The 23,054-nt window shown below is 39.9% G+C and overlaps 1 protein-coding gene and 1 long non-coding RNA gene across 3 annotated transcripts in view; one reads left to right on the top strand and one right to left on the bottom strand.

Annotated features, from left to right (window-relative positions):
* Positions 1–23,054, bottom strand: part of RORB (RAR related orphan receptor B) — a 180,607-nt gene that overhangs the window by 143,868 nt on the left and 13,685 nt on the right. The window contains exon 1 of one of the 2 annotated variants that reach the window (XM_029055648.2): positions 7,364–7,431. The exons of the other annotated variant lie outside the window; for it this stretch is intronic. The gene's annotated coding sequence lies outside the window, so the exon portion shown is untranslated. Of the gene's footprint in view, positions 1–7,363; positions 7,432–23,054 lie in introns of those variants that run through there. 2 annotated transcript variants of the gene reach the window in all.
* Positions 7,649–21,606, top strand: LOC114808116. Its single transcript, XR_003756007.2, has 4 exons — positions 7,649–8,081; positions 9,518–9,638; positions 14,628–14,712; positions 21,164–21,606. It is a non-coding gene; the product is annotated as an uncharacterized LOC114808116 (long non-coding RNA).

The raw sequence follows: 23,054 nt of genomic DNA, 5'->3' as shown, positions 1-23,054 counted from the left end.
TTCAGGGATGATCAGGTCAGATGTTGGTGGTTTATGAGTTAAAGGGTGACTGCTGCAACTGCATTCTCAACTCAGAAACTGAAAATGAGGCTTTCCTTCCTCTCCTCCAGAAAAAGAACTTCCACAGTGATAGCTTAGGTGGCAGTTTAGTTGGTGCCTGAGGCAGCATAGAATTCAGTTTATTCTTTTGCTGCTGCATTGGTTTTGCAGCACTAACAATAGTAAACATTTGTTTTTGTCAGTAAATCCAGCAAATATGATGACACAGAACAGATGCATGGAAAAAGAAAGTGACATTTCGATCGCGTCACTTTTCTAATCATAATCACTCTTAAAAAATGCTTCAGCATTTCAACTACTCCTACCCCATTCACACTCAGAGAGTTGAGCAAAATTTCCCCATCTACCTTTTTTCCTTAAAGTGCTCCTTTCCTCTTTCCTTTTTTAGACCAATGTCAAAGATCAGCTCCTCTGTTTTAGGGCCAGTGGTGTGCAGTTTATTGTAAGTTCCTGGTGGGCTGTGAAGGTGTCTGCCAACTTCGTTGTCCTGTGCTTAGTTCAGTGCTCTGCATACATTAGGTGCTCAATAAATATGATTGAACTCTTCCAAGTGCTTACTACAGTGCTCTGCACACAATAAGCACTCAATGCCTACCACTGATTCGTTAACTAATTTGGAGGTGTTTCTAACTAATGCTATCGAAAAAAATTGAAATATGTCAAGCAATATTTAGTGACATTAATTTAGTATAGTCCTCTGCCCGACAGTCCACAGAAATTTCAGTATCTGCTCTGTGACTCCATTTTGAAATCCTAGTCAGTGATCTATTCATACACTTCAGGGAGCTCAAAGTTCTCTATCATATAAAATGCACTGAAATCAATCTGATGACTTGGCTTTATCCCTATTTTCAATAAGAAAAAAAAAGCATCTTTCTGAATGTCTGGAATTGAATGAGCAGGTGATGAGGACTTGAGATGATGTGTATTAAATTTCGGATCTATGTTTAAATATCCACATGTTTAGATGATTAGAAGACCGGCTTTTCCTTAATGACCATTATTAGCAATATTCTGTATTGAGTAACTTTTTGTTTGAAATTGCCCAATTGCTGTTATTCTTCAAGCTACGATTTTTATGCTATAGTATAAAAATGTTCTTGCTCATAAATTTACATGAAAAAAATTAGAATTCAAAACTGATAGGCATCTTATCCCTTCCTTCAGTGTTCAAAGGATAACATGCTGCAGGGACTGGGCCTTTTATTTTTTTAATGCCTTTATATTTCATATTTTTTCGAGAGCACTCTGATGCCATCCAGCTTTCCCTAAGACTTGTGGGCTTCAACTGATCTTCAGAACTACTAGTCCCTATAAATGATGGCAGACAAAGAGAATAGATTGAGTTAAAGCTGCCCAAATTGTGTTTATGGACATTGTGTTTCAAGGTGAGAAGCACAAGTGACGCTCTGCAGCCCAAATTCCATCTCTGCTTTCCCAGAATGATGAAATACAAATTAATAATCCTTGGGGCTCTTTCTTACTTCTTTTGCAAGCCAATGAAGTTACCGTTAGTGCTGAGTTCATACAAAGCAGGGACATTCATAGTAATTAGATCAGCACCGAGAAGGAGCGTGGCCTAGTGGATAGAGTAAGGGCCTGGGCGTTAGAAGGACCTGAGTTCTATTCCCAGCTCCCCCACTTATCTGCTGTGTGACCTTGGGCAAGTCACTTCACTTCTCTGTGCCTCAGTTTACCTTATCTGTAAAATGAGGATTAAGACTGTGAGCCCCATGTGGGAAATGGACTATGTCCAACCTGATTACCCATCTTGGCGCTTAGAACAGTTCCTGGCATATCATAAGCGATTAACAAGTACCATAAAAGAAGATAAGTATCTGTAGAATACTAAATAGGCCAGGAATGCTTTAGGGTAATTTCTCCTCCTCTCTCCTCTGGTATGTTCTTCAGGAATCAGGATTCTATTCTGTTGGAGCAGAAAATAACTCTCTGGATTCTTACTGAGGGTAAGGATGTGCCTACTTACTTCGCTGTATTTTCCTGAGCTCTTGGTACAGTGGTCAGCACACAGAAAACACTCAATAAATACCACTGATTTATTGGTTGATTATCGCAGGTTCAGCTGCTCTCACAATCTGCTGCTCACCCGCACTTTTTAGGCATATGAGAGACATGTTAGGAGAGAATGGCTCCATACCTTTGTTACACTGTTGTTTCTCTGACAGCCTAGGGACACCGTGCAGTGCGCTGTGCTATGCTCAGTGAAGGGGGTAGGGGAACGAAGGGGAGAGGAGGAGGAGGAGGAGGAGGAAGAGGAGGAGAAGAGGAATATGAGTGTTGATATCTCTGCTTCTGGGGAAGAAAGAGAGGGAAGAAGTACACATTATTTTGTCCCCAACTAAGCTTACAGAAGGACTCATTGCTTTCCCTCTGTGGATCACAGTTTTCTTCTCCCTTTTCAGAGTGAGGAGTTTTGGCTCACTGGGACTAGGTAAACAGGAAGCGTAAATCCATTTTTGTTCAAAACTAAGGCTTACCTCCTTATTTAATAATGATGGTATTTGTTAAGTGCTTACTAGGTTCAAAGCACTGTTCTAAGCGCTGGGGGGGATACAAGGTGATCAGGTTGTCCCATGTGGGGCTCACAGCCCTAATCCCCATTTTATAGATGAGGTAACTGAGGCACAGAGAAGTTAAGTGACTTGCCCATAGTCACACAGTTGACAAGTGGCAGAGCTGGGATTAGACCCCATGACATGAGACTCCCAAGCTCGTGCTCTTTCTACTGAGCCACACTGCTTATTTCTTTAGTTACTACTGGCCCTGAAGCTGGATTCAAGTTTTTGTATGGCTGGGGTCCAAAAGCTATAGGGTCTTTTTATAACATGTGTGGTCTCAACTAGAATATACTCTACGGAATTAGTTATATGATAAGAATTTGTTAATGGCCAGGTCTTCTTCTGAAAACATGAAGAATCATCTATTTTAGTATGGGCCCGGGGGTCAGAAGGTCATGGGTTCTAATCCCGGCTCCACCACTTGTCTGCTGTGTGACCTTGGGCAAATGACATCCCTTCTCTGTGTCTCAGTTACCTCACCTGCAAAGTGGGGAATGAAACTGTGATTCCCCACATGGAACGGGGACTGTGTCCAACCCAATTTGCTTGAATCAACCCCAGCGCTCAAGACAGTGCCTGGTTAAATCAACCCCAGCGCTCAGTACAGTGCCCGCTTAACAAATACCACAATCATTATCATTAGTATTATTTTCTTCCAGGGGTTTTTTAAAATGTATAGGCCATTTCTAAAGGCAGGACCGCTGACATTTATAACTCTCCCGTCATTTTCTCTGATTCATGTTGCAACCAGTGCTCTTTGTAGATCTTCGCTCATTATTCAATTCCATTATAGGTCAATTACTATGATGACCCACTAATAGCACAAAGATCTCTTCTGCAACAGCCTTACACGTGAAGCCATGGTCAGTGACAATATCTTCAAATCCAAGCAACAGTGATGCATACTTCTAAGGGTAGTTTCACTTGAAAAATAAAAGTAAACCCTTGTGTACACTGTCAGATCCCAAAAGTCATTTTGCTTGTGTCACCGTGTTTCCTTAATTCCCAGTTGATCATTGCAGGTACCCACTCAAAAGGCTGCTATATTAAAAAATGGTCAACTAATTATGACGTCGAGGTCATCAATCAAATCTGAAGTATTAATACAAAGCTGGGGTAAATGACTTAGAAACACAGGGCACAAACTTCAGTTTATAACAGTTGACAAGGTCACCTCTGACCATTCGCACAAGGAAAAATAGCCGCTTGCATAACTGAAGGCAAAATCTTAAAACCATGTTTTCAGTGCTTAGAACAGTGCTTGGCTCATAGTAAGCGCTTAACAAATGCCATCATTATTATTAAAGAGGATGTCCTTTCCAGATGTAGCTGTGTTTGACTTCACAATGGGCACTGTGTGAAATGCAGTAGTAAGGGAAGCATTCTACTTTGGTGGATATGGCAAGAGATAGTCCCACAAACTCACCGGCCTCTTTTTTTTAATGGTATTTGTTAAGTGCTAACTCTGTGCCAAGCACTGTACTAAGCACTGGGATAGATACAAGATAATCAGGTAGGACACAGTCCATGCCCCACATGGGGCTTACCATATTAATTCACATTTTATAGATGAAGTAACTGAGGCAGAGAAATGAAGTGACTTGTCCAAGGTCATACAGCAGACAAGAGGCAGAATCAGGATTAGAACCCAGCTCTTGAGCCCTTTAAGCTCTCTCCATCTCTCTTGGATTTCCTGTCGGAACAATGAGGACAATGCCTTCAATAACTCATTGGATACTATGCACATTAACTAGAGAAGGCTCCTGAAATACTTCACTCTTTTTGGAAAAGGTGGTAGAGAAGAAAAGATTATTATCATTATCGATTGCCTGTGCCCCATTAGATTGTAAATGCTTACTCTCCAGGGCTGGGTCCTTGCTCTTTATTTTTACTGTACTCTCACAGGCACGTAGTAGATGCTCAATAAACATGATTGGGTAAGAACTGATGTTTAACTGTATTGCTCTAACCCATTATTCTATTTTCCTAAAGGCTTCATGGAAAACATTTCACTTCATCTGCATCATGAGTTGGAAACATATCCAAATTCATGACAAAATTGTATTCAATCGATAGTCAATGGGTAGCATTTAGACAATTTAGTCATCAGTGGAAGAATATCTGCTTCTGCCTCGTTTAGAAACCAGGAAAGTACGTGGGCAGTTTAACAAAGGTGCTCTTTGAGGTATAGTAAATATAAAAGCTTCGGATTCATTCTGAAAATAAAGAAAAGAAGCTCTTTGAATCATTCTTCTTCCTACAGGAGCAGCTAAGCTTTGAGGAGCAATTTTCCAACATCCAATAGACCTGGCCTCGGTGTGTTGCTATAGCAAAAGCTAGGAAGATTAATGTGGCTTGATTCTATTTCCTTTAACAGGCAACTCATGCAGAAAAACACTGGTCATTTTTATAAAATGTGTACAGCAAAGTACAGAATTGCAGAATTGCAGAATTTGGCTATGTCCAATAACTGAAAATGTGTAGTGTTCTTGGAGACATCAGAAATAAAGAAATCCAAACACTCTTACAACTACAACTAAACAAAAATAACCATTTGATGTCTCGATGTTTTTTTACAAAATAATTTTTGGAAACATAACTTCTGGTTGCTATGATATTAGAATTGGTTTTACACTGCGTGCAAACCTTTAGCTAATAATAAAAAATCAATATAGCCTCTAACTCCATATAACTTCTACATTTTACTTTTCAGTGGATTTTAATAAGGCACAGTGGGAAATACGGAACACAAACCACATTTCATTATTGTATTCTCCTTTTTTCAGTCAACAGGATGTATTATCTGTTTCTAACAGTTGGATACATCAAACTCGAAACACAGAATTTTCTACATCCTTATTCCTTTACTTTATTTCCTGTCTTCAGTGGCATAGTTCTTAAGTGTTCAAGTCAAAATTTGTAATGAAAAGGTGGCAATGATGCCCAAAATTGGTTTTATGTAAGTATTAGTTGATTTTTCCCAGTTGAGATTTCATTTCAAATACATTATCATGAATCCCTATCACAGTTGAAAATGTTCTATCTTAGTCCAGTTCCTAGGGACAAAGTCTGCTCACGTGAGGAGCACCATAGCTTAGTGGAAAGAGCACAGACCTGGGAGACAGAAGACCTAGGTCCTAATCCCAGCTTCACCACTTGCCTGTTGTGTGACCTTGGGCAAGTCATTTAACTGCTCTGGGCATCAGTTTCCTCATCTGTAAAATAGGGATTTGATACCCATTCTCCATTCCACTTAGACTGTGAGCCCTGTGTGAGACCTGATTAACTTGAATCTACCCCAGCCCTTTGAACTGTGCTTGACACATAGTACATGTTTATTATCTACCATTATTATTATCATTATTATTATTAATAATAAAACTTCAAAAAAGTCATCATCACAATTTCAGTTTCTAGCAACCAGATCCCCATTTAGCAAAATCCAACTGTGTCCAAGCCCAATCAGATTTAAAGTGAAGATTCACTGAAGAGGGCCTGGGGGGGGGGGTTACTTTCTTTACATTTTTGATCTCAAAATCTAGTCCATTTATAAGACTTTAAATCCCTAAATAACTCAGAGCAACAAAAAAAAAATATTGAGACCACCTGCATGAAAGCCATGAATAATTATGGAGGTAAATAGATGTCTGGAAGAAAATGTACCAATTTACAATGCATGTGGCTTTAATATAGGTTTGTTGACCTACTCTCCTGTGAGAAAAAGCAGCTTCAGCACCAGAGTAATTCAGCCCACCTTCCCTCTGCCCTCCACTGATCGCCCCCTCTGAGTCCTAACCCGAACCCTAAACATTTCATTTTTGTGTTCCAGAACTACTTTGAGGTACATCCTTCATTTCAGGAGTAACCCAAGTGCTTAGTACAGTGCTCTGCACACAGTAAGCGCTCAATAAATATGATTGAATTAATGAATTGTATTAACCCCTAACCCACTCTCTTTGAAACTTACTGCCTCCACAGGTCCCTCTCTCTCCCCACCACACTGGTTCCACCAAGCCTTTAATGGTACTTTATAAGTGCTTACTATGTGCCAGAAATTGTACTAAGCGCTGGCGTAGATACAAGCTGATCAGGTTGTACACAGTTCATATCCCTCAAGGGGCTCCCAGTCTTAATCCCCATTTTACAAATGAGGTTATTGAGGCACAGAGAAGACAAGTGACTTACCCAAAGTCACACAGCAGACAAGCACAGGGCCAGGATTAGAACCCAGATTCTTCTGAGTCTCAGGCCCTGAACTCACCCCCACCCCCGACACCCACCTTCCACCGGGCCAGCCCCTCATCCTGAAACCTTGACCACCCATACACCACTTATTTTAATTAGTCCCACTGCCCTTGTCTCTTAGCCTTTCCTTTTGAGTGATTCCCTTCCAGTCGTATTCTGCTCAGGACCCCAGATCTACCACCCCATCCCAGGCTTCAGGGTCCTGGGTGGTGTGGATCTTGGGAAGGAAGGGAGCTGGGAGGTCAGGACAAGTTTAAAATCAAAGTGCCTGGGATGGGTTCAGGGTTTCAGCACATTGGGCTGGCTCTCCCAGGAGTGGGGAGTGGGGGAGAAAGGAGAGGGACCTTCCTGGTTTAGAGTGCCTGATGCTCAAGGGAAGGAGACTTGTGGTGAAGTTTAATGGAGGGCAGGGACATTGGGGAAGCCAATGAGAGAGGTGGGAAAACATGAGGCAGAGAAAGGAAAAATGAATGGCTTACCTGTTTGACTGGTGGCAGCAACAGGGAGATTTACGTTGCGCTTGCCAGTGGCAGCTAGCGAAGGCACCTGGCTCTCATGGAACCCAAAAGCACTTCAGAAGTGATCAGTTATTAAGTCATTGAAACTCACTGTCACCAGACAACAAGATTCCAAAATTAAACCAAACCCTCTCCCACCACCTCCAAACAATACGAAGTTCTAGAATAATTTGGGACACAATCTCAGGGCATCACAACGATTCCACTAGGCGACTGCCATTTAACCCGGCAGAACAGCCATAGGGTCCATGATGAAAACAAAATGCAGGTTAGGGACAGAAGGTTGTTTGAGTGTAGAAACAGAGTCGTTTACATTGAATAAATCTGACACAAATTTAGAACATATTAAACAGTGGTGAAATGGTCATTTCCCTTGCAAAATAGACATAAAACAATATTTCAAATTTTATATCAGTTTCTTGAGACGATGGATGGTCAGGGAAGTTGGCTGTAGCCAATCAAAAGCAAAAGATAGTGTCACTAGATTGTTGCCTAGAAGCATTTCCATTACAATGGTTTCTAAGCAACATTGATGGGTTAGTTAAACAACACATAAAATATTCAGACAGTGTTTCCAAAAGGGAGAAAAAATCAGTAGTCTCATCCACTTACGTCAACGGTTCCAGGTTCTCATGCAAGAAACCAAGAAGTCAGCAAAATCAGGAAATCCATTAAGACGGTAAGCTCCTTGAGGGCTCGGAACATGCATTTTGTTTCTGGTGTATTTTCCCGAGCACTTAGTATATTGCTCTGCACTCAGTAGGCCCCTAATACCTACCATTGATTGAATTAGTTATGGACCAAAAATCAAGGCAGATAGTTGAGTTTTCTGAAAGATCTCCCAGGAGTATTTAGGTAAGGCAAGTGGAGTAGAGAAGAAGGGAAGAGAGAGGACAATGTAAGGAGGATAGAGGGAATTATGGGAGGCATCAAATGCTTCATAAGAGACAATTCACATCTTAATCAACAAGAAACAACAGCTCTAACATTGAGACAGAAACAGGACCCAAAAATATTACAGCAAAGTGTCCTCGAAAAACTTTCTAACACATTCATAGATAAGTGGGTGAAATGGCTGTATAATTTAATATCCAGAATCTATTTTCTCTCTCAATTTTATTAATCCGTGTCAAACCTTAGAGTTATGTCTTGGGCCTGCACTTTTCAAAACAGGTTTGTTATTCCTTAGGGAAGAGCAAGAAGAGAAATGGAAAGACATTAGGATTATTACGGGAATTGCTGGGTGTTGGTTTTTCTTGTCCTCAGACTCTATTCCAGCTTCCCAGAGAATCTCCAGATCCTGTGAGCTTGAAATTCAGCATGGATCCACAGCAGCCCTTATTCTGAAACTAGTCTATCAAAATGATCAGTCTATATCTAATGCTCATTTAGAATTGACTCATTCATATTGACAGGGAGAGCAGATTTGCCCAAAGAACATAAGCATTGCCATCTAGCCGGGTATTCTACTTCCAGCAGAGGCAACCAATGAGGTTTTGATGAAGAGTGTGCTGGTTGCCCTCCATGACATCTAACCAGATGGGTCAGGTGGTTCTTCCTAAAATCCATAACTCCTCCCTTTAATAACCAATTATGGATTTCTCAACCATTAATTATCCCAATTCTTCTTGAACCTATTGATATTTCCTCCTCGCATGACTTCCTGGGGTAACAATTCTATATATTTATCACCTACTGCGTGATGTGCTTCCTTTCGTGTTTTGAACCCACCACCATCAGGCTTCAATGTGTGTTCCCTAGTCCTGTTGTTCAGGAATTTCATTAACAAAAATAATAACAATCATGGTGCTTGTTAAGTGCTTACTAGGTGCTAAGCACTGTTCTAAGCGCTGGGGTAGATATAAAGTAATCAGGTTGGATACAGTCCCTGTCCCACATGGGGCTAACATGTTTATCCCCAATTTACAGATGAGGTAACTGAGGCACAGAGAAGATAAGTGACTTGCCCAAGATCACACTGCAGACATGTGGCGGAGCAGGGATTAGAACCCGGCTCCTTCCGATTCCCAGGCCCTTGCTCTATCCATTAGACCACACTTGTTTGCCCTGATGACACGCTTCAATCATGCCCTCTCTTTTGCTTCATCTCTTCAGATCAGAGACACCGAAACTTTCCAATTTATCCACCAAAGAAAGCTGCTCCACCCTTCTGACCCAACCTTCTTCAGCACCATAATGGGATGTGGCGACCAGAAATGCATACAGTATTTCCGGGGTAGATGTATAGTCATCTTATCAATCAATATTTATTGAACACTTATTATTATCATCATTGTTGTTATTATTTGTTACGCACTTACTTTGTATCAAGCACTGTTTTAAGCGCTAGGATAGATACAAGTTAATCAGGGCAGACACAGCCTCTGTCCCACAGCGGCTCATAGTCTAAGTAGGAGGAAGAAAAGCTCTTTAACCTCCATTTTACAGAGGAGGAAACTGGGCACAGAAAAGTTAAGTGACTTGCCCAACTCACACAGTAGGCAAGTGGTACAGCCAGGAATAGAACCCAGGTCTTTTAACTCCTAAGGTCATGCTCTTTCCACTAGTTCACCCTGCTCCTCCCTGCACTTGTGTGCAGAGCTCTGTACTAAGCATTTGGGAACATACAATCTAAAAGAGTCAGTAGATGCTATCCATCTTGCTAGGAGCTTACAGTCTATGGCTAATCTAAAGCTTAGTTTTCAGTATCCTTCCTGGTCTTGTCCGGCATTTTGTTAGTCTTTTTAACTGTCGTTATGCCATCTGCTAAAAGTTTGAAGGACAGTTTGATAAGGCGAGGCAGTAGAATAAATTTAAACTTGTGAGTACATGAGAAATAGTACTTAGAAGAAACATTTGCTTTAGCTACTGGTGGCTTCAGGTCTGTATCTGTTAGGTGCTCGGGTTTGCAAGTGAGGGAGAAAATTAAAAATTCTGTTTTTAAAATTGGGAATCACCTTGTTTTCCCCCAGGGCCAGTTGGCAATATCAAAATAAAAATTTGTGTGTAGTTTTGGAACATATCTCTTTTCACTGTTTTACTCATTTCATCCAGAATGTGGAGCGTCTTTTACGTATTCAATGGAAGGGGGCAGACCGGAGAGAAAAATCACCCCTTTGAAAGACCATAGGAGCAGGTGGTCTTTTGATACATTCAATGCATTTTGTGGGAGTAACTTGTTCCCATTAAATTGGTAAGGGGAAAAAATGGAAGAAAATAAGCAAATTGGAAGAATTAAAGAGAGGGAGCATGTGACTGAAGAAAACAAGCAAGGGGAGAGCACTGGGCTGGGATGATGAAAAGGAAGGGAAAGAAATCCAAAATAAGTGTGAAAAGGCATGAGGAGAGGAAAGGAGGGAAAGAAATTGGTATCAGGGAATATAATTGGTAAATTAAGAGAAAAGGAATCAAAACTAAGGAGAAAGATGAGCTCAAGGAAAATGTATAAAAGATGAACAGGAGAACTAAGATAATATAATAAAAGAATAAAAATCAAACAAATTGAAAATGAAAGAGAAACTGGGCTTATCAATAGCTATTAATTTGAGGCCAAACAATCTCAGCAAATCTACTTAATGTTTACTTCTTGCTATTCTTTTGAACTAAAACTGGAGTCTTCTGACCCAATAAATCAGTGCAAATCTCTGTGTTAATGAGATTTAGAAGGACTTGAAACGTTAGAAGAGAATTCTTCATATGTGTTTTATATAGTGTTCACTTTTAATAGAGTAATAGTGATTTACTGCGAGTAACCTATTCATCAACGCGCATTATTCTATTCTTGAATTTATTCTCCATGTTCTGTGGATAATTGAGCAACGGCTCTAGTTTATGGGTTGTTTCATGTTAAGAATCACCTGCACAGATTCTGATTTATGCTTCTTCTCTTTTTGGCAACTATTTTTAGAAGCAGGTAGCATTGCAATCCTCAAGGGAAGCATGCCCCAGACAGTGGGCTGCATTTTAAATGATCGCTCTCGGTAGATATAGTTAGTCACCATCCCATGGAGACTGGCATCTTCTGCTGCTTTGCTCATTTAGGAAAGGTGCTAGAGTGAGCTTAATTTGACGATTTAATTCAGCCAACATACGGATGACAAAGTATTTTGTTCAAATCACACAACAAAATACAACTAATGATTTTATTTTTGAGTAACCTCCATTTTCTCATATCTGAGGGAATTTGCTGTTTAATGCTTTATAGCTACAAATATGATGGGCCTGATCGTTGGCAACTGTTCCTGTTGAAGGTGCCTTCCGTACTTCCAAAGGAAATCCAGAAACGCAACACAATTAGCTAATCTGTAAATGACTGATGTTCTGCACAGAGTAAGCCCTCCATAAATCCCGTTGATTGATTAATTAATGTGTGGAGAACTGAAAAAGGGGAGGTATAAATAAAATAGCCCTTTTTAGCTCAAGAGCTAGAACAGGGTTCCAAGGAGAAACTATTAATGAGCTTTTCATATATACTGTTTACATTAATCAAAACCAGAATTACTCATGCATGGGATATCCTAACGATACAAGAAGAGGGCAAGGGTCTTGCAGGGTACCATGTTCCTGGATTACTGGATGGCTTTAAAAACACCTGCTTTTGAGAAGTTTGGAACATTTTAATGGTATTCTGTCCTTATGTGGTGCTAAGGGGTTAAGTTTTCTCTTCTATTTCACAGATGGGGAAATTGAGGCAAATTAAACTATCATTTCTATCAAAAGCTTGCTTCACAAGACAGAATCAGCTGGAAATAGATCACAAATCTCCTTCCTGCCTGCCTCTTGAGCACATTCTCCTATAATTTGATCCAGCATTCATGATGAGACACAGCAGAGGTGGAGCTGAACTTTGAAGAGTCCTGGGAAATATCAAAAATGATGCTGTGCAGAATGTCACACCAATTATTGGTAGAATGAGATAGTGCAAATTAATTTCAAAGTATCTCTGTGTAGGAATATCTAAGAGCTCTTAAGATGGGGAGAGAGGAGAGTGTGTCTACGTAGCATAAGGATATTTCACTGTGTCTTTGGGCAACACTCTGGGGATGAGGCTGTGGGTGGGCTTCTAGCAATTCTGCTAACATTGCAACCACTCTTGCTCTATTCATCCCTTTAACACACCTCAAAGTGCTTTGTTGGAGAATTATGGAGTAGGCAGTAGCACAAGCAAAGAGTTATTCTCTGCCTGAAGCAGGCTTCTTCAGAGAATGAGGGAGGGAACAAAAGGAAGTAACTTTCCTCTCCCTCACTGCCAAGGGTGAATTTTTGCTTCCTCAGAAGTTCGAGGCAGGAGAGATACTAAAGATATAATCAGAAAGAGGGTGGCTTCTTATTAAGTAATTCCTAAATAATTGAAAATGAGAGAAGAGCATAATTCTTCAATTCTCTTCCCTACCCCTCACCCACCCCACCTTCAATTCACTGGTGGGATTGGGGGGAGGGGGGCACACAGATCTGTGGGCTCGGGAACGAGATCTCAAAGTCATTCTTATTCGACATGAACTAATTCTTCAAAGTCCATTCAAACTAGCCTTTGACTTTTGATTTGGGGATAAAAAGTGATTTACCAAAGGGGAAAAAAATCAATATGCCTGACTCAAATTTGCTGGTAAAGATGAAGGTGGCTACTGAAACTTCAATTCTACTTCAATGAATCAGAAAAATATTTGTGGTTAATCAATCCTATATCGGCTATAAAAACTTACAAAAGGGATAATTTATCTCATTTACGTGCTCTCTCTGCCTCTTAGATTCTGAGCCCCATTTGGGACAGAGACTGAGTCTGATCTGATTATGTCATTTCTACCCCAGTGCTCAGCACAGTGCTAGGCAAATAGTAAGCCCTTAATGAATACCATAACTAACTACATGTTGTTACTGCTGGAATTCACCATATGATGTATCTTGGTTATATGACTGGACCCTTGATTGAACTCAATATATCCATATATAGATATGGATATATTGAGTTCAATGTATTGAGGAATATATTGAGTTCAATATAAATTATATTCCATATATTACCATCCAAGTGTGTGAAACTCTGCTTAGAAATATCATCAGCACTTTCAGCTGAACGATACAAAGTTCTCTAATGATAGCATCTATGATAGTCAGGTCTAAATTAATGGTGGGTCCCGAAATTTTTTTCTTGGGGGTTGCTAATTAGGTTCTTTGGTGGGAGGGAAAATAGGCCAGTCAGCAGCAGTTAACCACCAAATTGAAATAGTAGTGCAGTTGTGTAAAAGGCAGCAAGCTAGTGTAGGTGTAATAGCAGAACAGCATTGTACAATGTCAGTTCCTCGTAGATAAGGCAGCAAAAGGGAAAGGAATAGGACCAAAGTGTATTGCTCGTGATAATCTTGCAGGATGTAAAATAACTAGAATTGTATTTAGTGGTTCAATGGGAGCAGAAAAGAATCCCTGTCCTTGAAGTATAACTAATATGTCAAATAAGAGAAGCAGATGGTCTAGTGGCAAGAGCACGGGCTTGGGACTCAGAGGTCGTGGGTTCTAACCCTGGCTCAGCCACTTGTCTGCTGGGTGACCTTGGGCAAGTCACTTAACCTCTCTGTGCCTCAGTTACCTCATCTGTAAATTGGGGATTAAGACTGTGAGCCCCATGTGAGACAACCTGATTACCTTGTATCTACCCCAGCGCTTAGAACAGTGCTTGGCACATAGTAAGTGCTTAACAGATACTATGATTATTATTATTATAATTATTAAATATGACAAGAATTTTCATCAGTGAATATTGTAAAACTCTTGCCATCATTATAGCCCTGGCACTACATCTATGGATATTATTTGGACTATTTTCATTAATCATGGCTCCACAACTTTGTGGTAGTGCAGCTCTAGGAACTATGGTTGAAACAGGTAATGAGGAGTAAAGGCCCTAGCATTTTATCCTGATCGCCTATTACTCTGCTCTGTGATTTTGTTGATGTGACTAGTTTTTCTGTAAAGCAATAGAAAGGAACATTTCTATTTCTTATTTATAAAATCTTCAAAGGTAGGGACAGCATCTATCTGAACGCTATGTACAGTAGCTAGCAAAACAAGCTTTAGCAAAAAAACAAATGGATGTTCATTGCACCCCAATCAATTCAGGCTTTGTAATTCACTCTGGTGTACGTGGAAGGTGATAATGTCTAATGTGAACAAAAAATGATCACTGTTACTAGTGCTTTGTTAGAAATATTTTTAATTTTTTTTTCTTCAGGATGGGCTTTTGATGATGCATGTCAGGAATTAAGAAGAAATATATATGTTCAAGAATGGCTCTGATCTTCAAGGCATTACAGCCGGTGAGTTTGGGTAGCCAGAATGACAAGCTGTAGGTAATTGTAAAAGAATGGGGGCAGGAGAAATTGAAACATGTTTGGCAGGAGAAAGTCGGGTCCTCCTCTAGCAGAAAGTCCATGTCAGCATTTACTTAGAAAATTACTTTTCAAAGAATTATAGAAGCAGTCATTAAGTATCAATATTCCCTGAGTAAACTCATATCTTTCATTCTGTAAGTATCAATATTCCCTGTGCAAACTCATATCTTTGTTCTTTATTCTTTCTCACTCTCTATTTCTCTCTCTCTCTTTGAATTTCCTATAAAAGCTAAATTAAGTCTCTTGGGCACCGCATCACTAAACAAGGCTCTCTTCTAGTCCATTGTGATGGAAGTAAATGTACTCAGGAGGCAGATGTACTTGAAGGAAAGGCTAAAGTATCTCCTTTCCCTGAATTCCCTGATCTTCAGTAAGTCTTTCCTATCTTCTATCCCCTAAACCTCTACACACAAATACATATACAGCCACTTCAGTTTAGTGAACAGGAATCAAAAAAAAAAAAGAATCCTCACAGTACACATTTGTGAGTAACTCCAACATTCAGAGCACGTGATTCTTTCTAAAGTCTCTTGTACGATATTTCCATTCTGTACAGTTGGCATACTAAGAAACCTTCTCTTTAGTGCAGGCCAGATATGTTAACAGGATGTAACAAAAGCATAGCCAGCAGCCTGTAACTCAATAATAAGTCAATTTAGCTGTCCCCGAGGCTTCCAGTCTACTGCAGGCAATAATGAAGTTCTAAAGTTGAAAGTTTCCCCAACTTTAACTCTGTTAACATCAGGCACTAAATTTACTGGCAGGATAATCAGTACATTTTTATTATGCCAATTACTGTAGTTCATCACTGCCGTTTAGTGGAAAAAGGTACATATTTTTAAGGTCATTTTCAGGTAATCAAAACAAGGCAAACACATTTTAAAAATCTAAGCGATAGAAAGCAAATTCCATCTCTGACTGACAGAAAAATTACTTTTCTCTGTCTATCATCCTAGTCGTTTACTTGGACTACCCATGGGGAATACTAATCTCCTACAGAGGTTGGTTATAGACTTGGATGATTTTTTTTCAGAAACAGCAAGTTAACTACTATAGCATACATTTACCTGGGTTTATTCCATAAATTATATGCTATGATAATTGCAAGTTTGGGTCTGAAATTTCCTGGAAAGCCAAAGGATATCTCTTTAAGTACAGTACCTATTTTACATTGTTATGCTCATTCTTGTTCTCTGTACCTAGAGATTACTGCAAATTATTTTATTTCACATGCCACACCTCTCACTGTCAGAAGATAGGATCCAGTCAGGGACTACTGGTGGAAATTTCTCTTTAGAGCCTTAGTAGGAAAGCTATGTCCTTAAATGAATAAAAACAACTAACCATTTATAGCAACCATTAAAACACCATTTATAGAGTGTTTTAACTAATGAATAACTCTGAACATACTCTAAGAAATACTGCTAGACTTAGTTCCTAGAGTGAGCGATGATGTATTCTTACTCTAGTGTACTCTCCCAACCAATCAATCAAAGCATATTTACTGGGCACTTACTCTGTGCAGAGCACTGCACTAGGCCCTTGGGAGAGCACAGTAGACAGGAACTCTGCCCTCGAGGGATGCAAAATTGAAGCACTCAATAAATACTATTGATTGACTGATGAGTACATACAAAGATTTTTTCCATGAAGGACCCATTGAGAGCCAAATTGATCACATTATAGTGCTGATGCTGAGCTGTAGTGCCACAACCCAGTAGTAGGTTGCCCAGATAGCCAATGTGCTCTTTTTTTCCCATGTTAGCCAGCTATTTTTCAGGATTCCTGCTGGCTTTGTCCACCTCGTGGCATCCCTTAGTGGTTCTTTGGTCAGAAACCTTAGCCACTGATGGCATACCCCCAGCAGGCATTCCCCTACTTTCAGAGTCAGATAATAATAATAATATTTTGTTAAGCACTTATTTTGCACTAAGCCCTGCACTAACCACTGGGATAATAATAATAATAATAATAAAGGTATTTGTTAAGTGCTTACTATGTTCCAGGCACTATTCTTAGGGGTGGACCCAAGCAAATAGGGGTGGACACCCATGCTGGGCTCACAGTCTCAATCCCCATTTTACAGATGAGGTAACTGAGGCACAGAGAGGCACGTTGCACAGCAGGCAAGCAGAGGAGCCGGGATTAGAATCCATGCTGATGCCCAGGGTCCTGCTCTTTCCCACCAGACCAACAATAGGACTATGTAAACCCTGTTTGAATGGCAACATAAATGGCAACAAGCATTTGTTTTGCAAAGGTGCCTCAAACTCTTCCTGCGGCCATGAGTCACTTTAGAAACCAAATTTGTTCTGAATCATTTCTAGTCAATATTTTGTAAATCTTCATCTGAGAAATAGGCTTTCAAGGGTTTTAGGAGAAATTAACTGGGTATCATAGAACAGTATCTGAAGTAGGTTGAGAAAAATTCTCAGTTGAGTCAAATCAGCTACGTAAATTATGAAAGCAGGAGCAAAAGAAGGCTGAGGCCGTGTTATGTTATGAACCCTTTCATAAAATGCCTTTCAAAACAATCAGATAAATATTACCAAATCCATGGGGAAAACTTTGAAAACCCTAAAACAAGAAAAAAGAAGAGCAGATAGGGCAATTTTAGAGTGTCAAACAGGAAAGAATAAGCTTTCAAATCAGTGTTTAAATTTTCCAATTTGGTAAGCTCTTTGAGGGTACAATTTCATTTCTACCAACTCTGTTGTGTTGTACTCTTCCAAGTGGTTAGTACAGTGCTCTACATACAGGAAGTACTCAACACATACCGTTGATTGATTGATGAACCTTTGCTTAACTATGGAGAAATGAATGTAAGCAAAGGAAATGACCATTCTGGTTTAGGAGATCTCCTTTCCAGCAATGTAAGTGATCATATTTAACCAAATTTTGGACAGTATATAAGGGCAAAAGAGCCATTAAATATAGTTTTTTTGAACTCCTCCTGGTCTGAAGAATTAGGAGAGAAAACGAAAACCAAGTCCAAACTTCTAACATCTTTGTTTCTCAACAGCAGATCTGTACATGTTTCAGGTAGCAGCTTGACTAAGGATAGCTACAGATAACTTGGTTAGAGCAGCAGTGTGGCCTCGTGGATAGAGCACGGGCCTGAGAGTCAGAAGGATCTGGGCTCTAATCCTGGCTCCACCACATGTCTGCAGGACGATCTTGGGCAAGTCACTTAACTTCTCTGTTCCTCAGTTCCCTCATCTGTAAAATGGGGATTAAGACTGTGAGGCCAATGTGGGGCATGGGTTGTGGCCAACCTGATTACCTTGTATCTACCCCAGCATTTAATATAGTGCCTGGCACATAGTAAGCACTTAACGAATACCAAAAAAACAAAACTGAAGCCATGGGAGCAGATGAGCTCCCAAAGGGAGTGAGTGCTCTTTTGAACATATCAACTGATTCAATCTATTATTTAAAGCCCTTTTTTGGTCCTGTTTCTTCTCCCATTAGTACTAGTAATTACCTATGGTTCTATATATCTATTTTGATGATAGTGATGCCTGTCTACTTGTTTTGTTTCGTTATCTGTCTCCCCCTTCTAGCCCGTGAGCCCTATGTTGGGTAGGGATCATCTCTATCTGTTGCCGAATTGTACTGTCCAAGCGCTTAGTACTGTGCTCTGGACACAGTAAGTGATCAATAAATACGATTGAATGAATGAATAGTAATGAGAAAGTAGTGGAATAGTAGTAATGATACTTATTGAGCACCCACCGAATACAATGTACTGTACTAAGTGCTTGGGACAGAACAACAGAAGCAAAAGACACATTCCCTGTCCACAGTGATCTTATATTCTAACAGCAGGGCAGGGCTGGTGTCTTCCACCTCTGTCACCTTCTCCCAGTGCTTAGTACCGTACTCTCTACATGGTATGTGCTCAGTAGTTATTATTGACTGATTTTGTACTTAGTATCTCACTTTAGCTGCCTGATTGAAACAAGCAAGGTGAGTGAAGAAGGGAGCAGTGATGTTCTGGTAAAAAAAAATATTGGGAAATACTCCACAGTTTTTCTGTATGTGTAAAAAACTCACAAGGACAGTTTTTCCACTTCACCACTACTGTACGAAAGCAATCACCCAGCTTGAGTATGTCAGTGATAGCAGTACCCCCGCCCCCACCCATGGTCCACTGGGTTCAGGCCCTTTCCAGACTCTCCATGTGACCTATTCTCTCTTCACAATAAGAATTTAAGAACATAAACAAGTTCATTACTGGGCCAGACCAACAGCCCATCAAACCCAGTATTCAATCTCCAAACATGCCAATTAGATGTTAGGGGGAATAATGTGATCCTTGCCCCTTTGGACATCCATCCTCTTTGATAGGGATGTGTCATCTAGCATCTCAAGCTTTTCCCTTTTCTTCCAAAACCTTCCCTCCTAGTAATCATTTTGGACTTTTTGTCCATGAATTTATACAAACCCTCCTGGAACCTCCCTTTACTTCCTGTCTGCACAGCCTTCTGGGGGTAATGAGTTCTATTTTCTTACTTCTAAGCCTGCCCATATGATTTGGGGCAGGAGTAAACAGTGCCCTGGAGTTAGGGGCTCCCTGCTTCCACTGTCACCAGGTCTGCCCATCACCTTAAACTGGCAACACCTTGGTTAGTGAATAATCTTTGAAAATGCAAGAAGTTGTCAGAAAATTTCTTCAATTTAGGCAGCAGTTCTGTAATTCCCACATCCTTTTGACACAGGGTTCACGCTAAATAAACAGGTCAACTACAATTCAACCACTTGCAGCAACAAATCTAGCTTTTCGTACGCTAGTATCATTCCCCATTACATATCGAAGGCCCACTGTGAGAAAGACCCGATCCTAGACACTTAGGAAAAATTAAATATTCAAAGGTTAATCAAGTGAAATGTTCCCTGGGCCAATGAACTGATATCTGAAAGGAATACATTAAAATAGGGAAGAATGAATAAAATGCTCTCTGCTGTGAGCTAACAAAAGAAAAGTACGAAGAAAACAGCATTTTGCTTCTGTTTCGTAACACCTTACAGTGTTTTATCTACAATAGTAAATTTAATTATAATGTGGTGCCTTGTTTTTGCATAATATCTTTCTAACGGAGAACCTGAAGGACTTTCCATGTCATCAGCCCGATTCTTCCCCAAGCATAGGAGGAAGAGTCCTGCCTAAAAGGACCACGGGTATCCTTTTAGGCATCTTAGCGAGAGTGGAGATGGAGGAAGAGAATCGCCCCTCTACCTACACCAGGAACAGTGGTGGTCTGTGCCTCCCAGCCTAATGAAAAGGCACATGACCCAGGCTGTGGTGTAAGCAGCCTAGGGTGGAACTGCCAGCCCCATATTTTTTGTCAATTCTTTCACCTGGCTGCTGAAGCTGTTAAAGAGAGAAGAGTTAGGCTCACTTCAAGATAGAGTGATCTATTCCCTTCCCAATACAATGAGAGTATAAGGGGCAATGAGGCTCATCATTTTATTTATCATCATTATACCCCTTCAAAGGTAAGTGAGGAAACAAGCAGAATTATGCCCATTTCACTGATGATAAAACTGAGGCTCCAGGGTAATCAGTTTTGAAGCGAGAACGTTGATTCCCAGGCCCATACTCCCGCCTCGAGAAGGAACTGCTTCCCATATATACAATCTTAGTGTTAATGACTCACATCATAAATGAGAAGCAGCATGGCTTAAAGAATACAGCCCAGCCCTGGGAGTCAGAAGGACCTGGGTTCTAATCCTGGTTCTGCCCCATGTCCGCTGTGTGACCTTGGGCAAGTCACTCAACTTGTCTATGCTTCAGTTACTTCATCTGTAAAATGGGGATTAAGACTGTGAGTCCCGCATGGGGCATAAACCGGGTCCAACCTATTAGCTTGCATCTACCCCAGAGCTTAGAACAGTGCTTGGCACATAGAAAGCATTCAATAGTAAGCACATAAACTAGCACTTAAAATTGTAAAAACATAAGTTGTAGAGAAGCAGCATGACCTAGTGGATAGAGCATGGGTCTGGGAGTCAGAAGGACCTGGGTCCTAATCCCGGCTTTGCCACGTGTCTGCTATGTGACCTTGGGTAAGTTACTGAGCTTCTCTGTGCCTTAGTTACTTCATCTGTAAAATGGGAATTAAAAGTGTAAGCCTCGCGTGGGACCGGGATTGTGTCCAACCTGATCAATTTGTATCTACCCCAGCCCTTAGAATGGTGCTTGGCACATAGTCAGTGCTTAACAAGTACGATAATAATAATAATTATTATATATTATTATATTACTGTGTCTTGCAAACACAGTAGCAGATTCACAAAGAGATAAACTGATTTGCCTATGGTGACTGTTTGCTTTTTCTTTTTTTGTCTTTTCTTTGGTTTTTGCCAAATGCAGTACTGTATTTACAGGATAGAGCATGCGAAAGATTATTTCTCAAAGACACTCACACTCGTGGATGCAGTCTCACCGTCAGCCACGTCTTCTTCAAACCCAAGGACAACTCTACCAGAGCACCAGAGCAAAGTACAAGAATGAAATATGCAATATCACATTCTACAATTCCTGTCAACAGGCACATTGGTTATTTGTATCTGTCATTTAACAGCACAAAACATTATGTACTTACATATTCAGACTTTTTGTAAAACAAGTGCTCTCTGATTTTTGAATCTGAGATTGGAGACAATCTTTGATCCTTATGTTTAATATAATATTAATTTGAAATGTTTAATATTTTAAATGCTAAGAAATTTCATCATTTCACTTGGGACTGCTGAAAAGAGTAAGGTAATTAGGAGGAATTTTTAAGATGAGATCTAAGACTACTTTTTGCTTGACTTACCAAACCACATTCTCCTCCATTTCTTGCTCAAATATTATTATTATGGCTATCTAATACCTCTTTTGCAAAGAAATGAGATTGAATCTGAATGCCCCACTTGAGTTTATATAGCCCTGTTAAAAATTATTCTCCAAAATAAATAGGAAACACTAGCTGCACAGATCGTCAATGGTAGTGAAAATGAAAGGAAATATAAAAATAAATGAGTGGAAAATGTACTTTATATCTAGCAAACTGAAGGGAATAATCTGAAATAAATGCAAATCAGTGTTACCATGCTGATCATCCAGCATATCACTTCTCCCACAGAGTAAATAGTCACATTTAAAAATATTCTGATATTAGAGTTTCACCCTATAATAAGATCAATTAAAAGACCTAGAAACAAACATCTAAAGAGAGGGCAGTGACTCGGTGTCTGCATGAAAAGGCAAAGAGAAAACTGCAGAAACACAAGTCAACCACATTGTAAAGACAGAGCATCACCCACAAATATTTGGGCCAAATCAATTTTAAAATGCAAAGAAAATCCGAGGAAAAGATGCATAACCAGATAGTTTGATGTGAGATAAACTGTATAGGTTCAGCACACTAAATTATATTAGGCCTTTCTTGAGCAAGCAAATAACAATGAATTGGTCACTAGTACTAATAATAGCATTTATTAAGCATGTGCCATGAACCAAGTGCTGGGACAGATGCAAGAAAATCTGACAGGAAACAATTGCTGACCCACACGGGGCTCATAATCTAAGAGGCAGGGGAAGTACATTATCCTCATTTTACTTGAAACTGAGGGACGGTGAGGTTAAGTGACTTGCCCAAGGTCACAGAGCAGCCCTATGGCAGAGGCAGGACCAGAACTTTCTCTACCTTTCCAATGTCAATCCTTAACACTGATGGCCATGATTCACCAAAACACCTTTTAAGGTGACGACATCTCCTTGAGAAACAGTCTACATTTCTGCTTCCATGGAATCCCACCATATATTAATAATGGATCCTCAGTGATTAAAAAAAGGAGCATAAGCCATGTTGAATGCTGATGAAGTTTCAATTTCAGGACCTGCTGATTTCCTGGATACCTTGTCTGTGAAAGGCTAGTAAAATCAGTTTCTTCTTCAGATTCTTAAGAAAAGAACAAGTTGGCAAGAACTTCATGCAAAAAATTAGATTCCCAAGGTTAAAAAAGACTTTTCAATAGAAACCTGCTAATTAATGAGTGTGAAATAAAACTTGCAGTAACCCACAGGCCTCAATTTTTTTTTACAAAATGACTAGAAATATTTAGCACATTTTATTTGAATGTGTATTTTGTGAACTTGTAATTTGGCAATAATTATTAGCACTTAATACATTTAATGATAGATCTCAAAATGCTTTATCAACATTCATTCTCACAATCATCCTTTAAAGCAGATAAATATAATTATCCTTATTTTA

This window comes from Ornithorhynchus anatinus, chromosome X5, assembly GCF_004115215.2.
Source record: "Ornithorhynchus anatinus isolate Pmale09 chromosome X5, mOrnAna1.pri.v4, whole genome shotgun sequence".
Lineage (NCBI taxonomy): Eukaryota > Metazoa > Chordata > Mammalia > Monotremata > Ornithorhynchidae > Ornithorhynchus > Ornithorhynchus anatinus.
The sequence above is the reverse complement of the archived record's forward strand: the minus strand, read 5'-3'. Positions and strand labels throughout refer to the sequence as shown.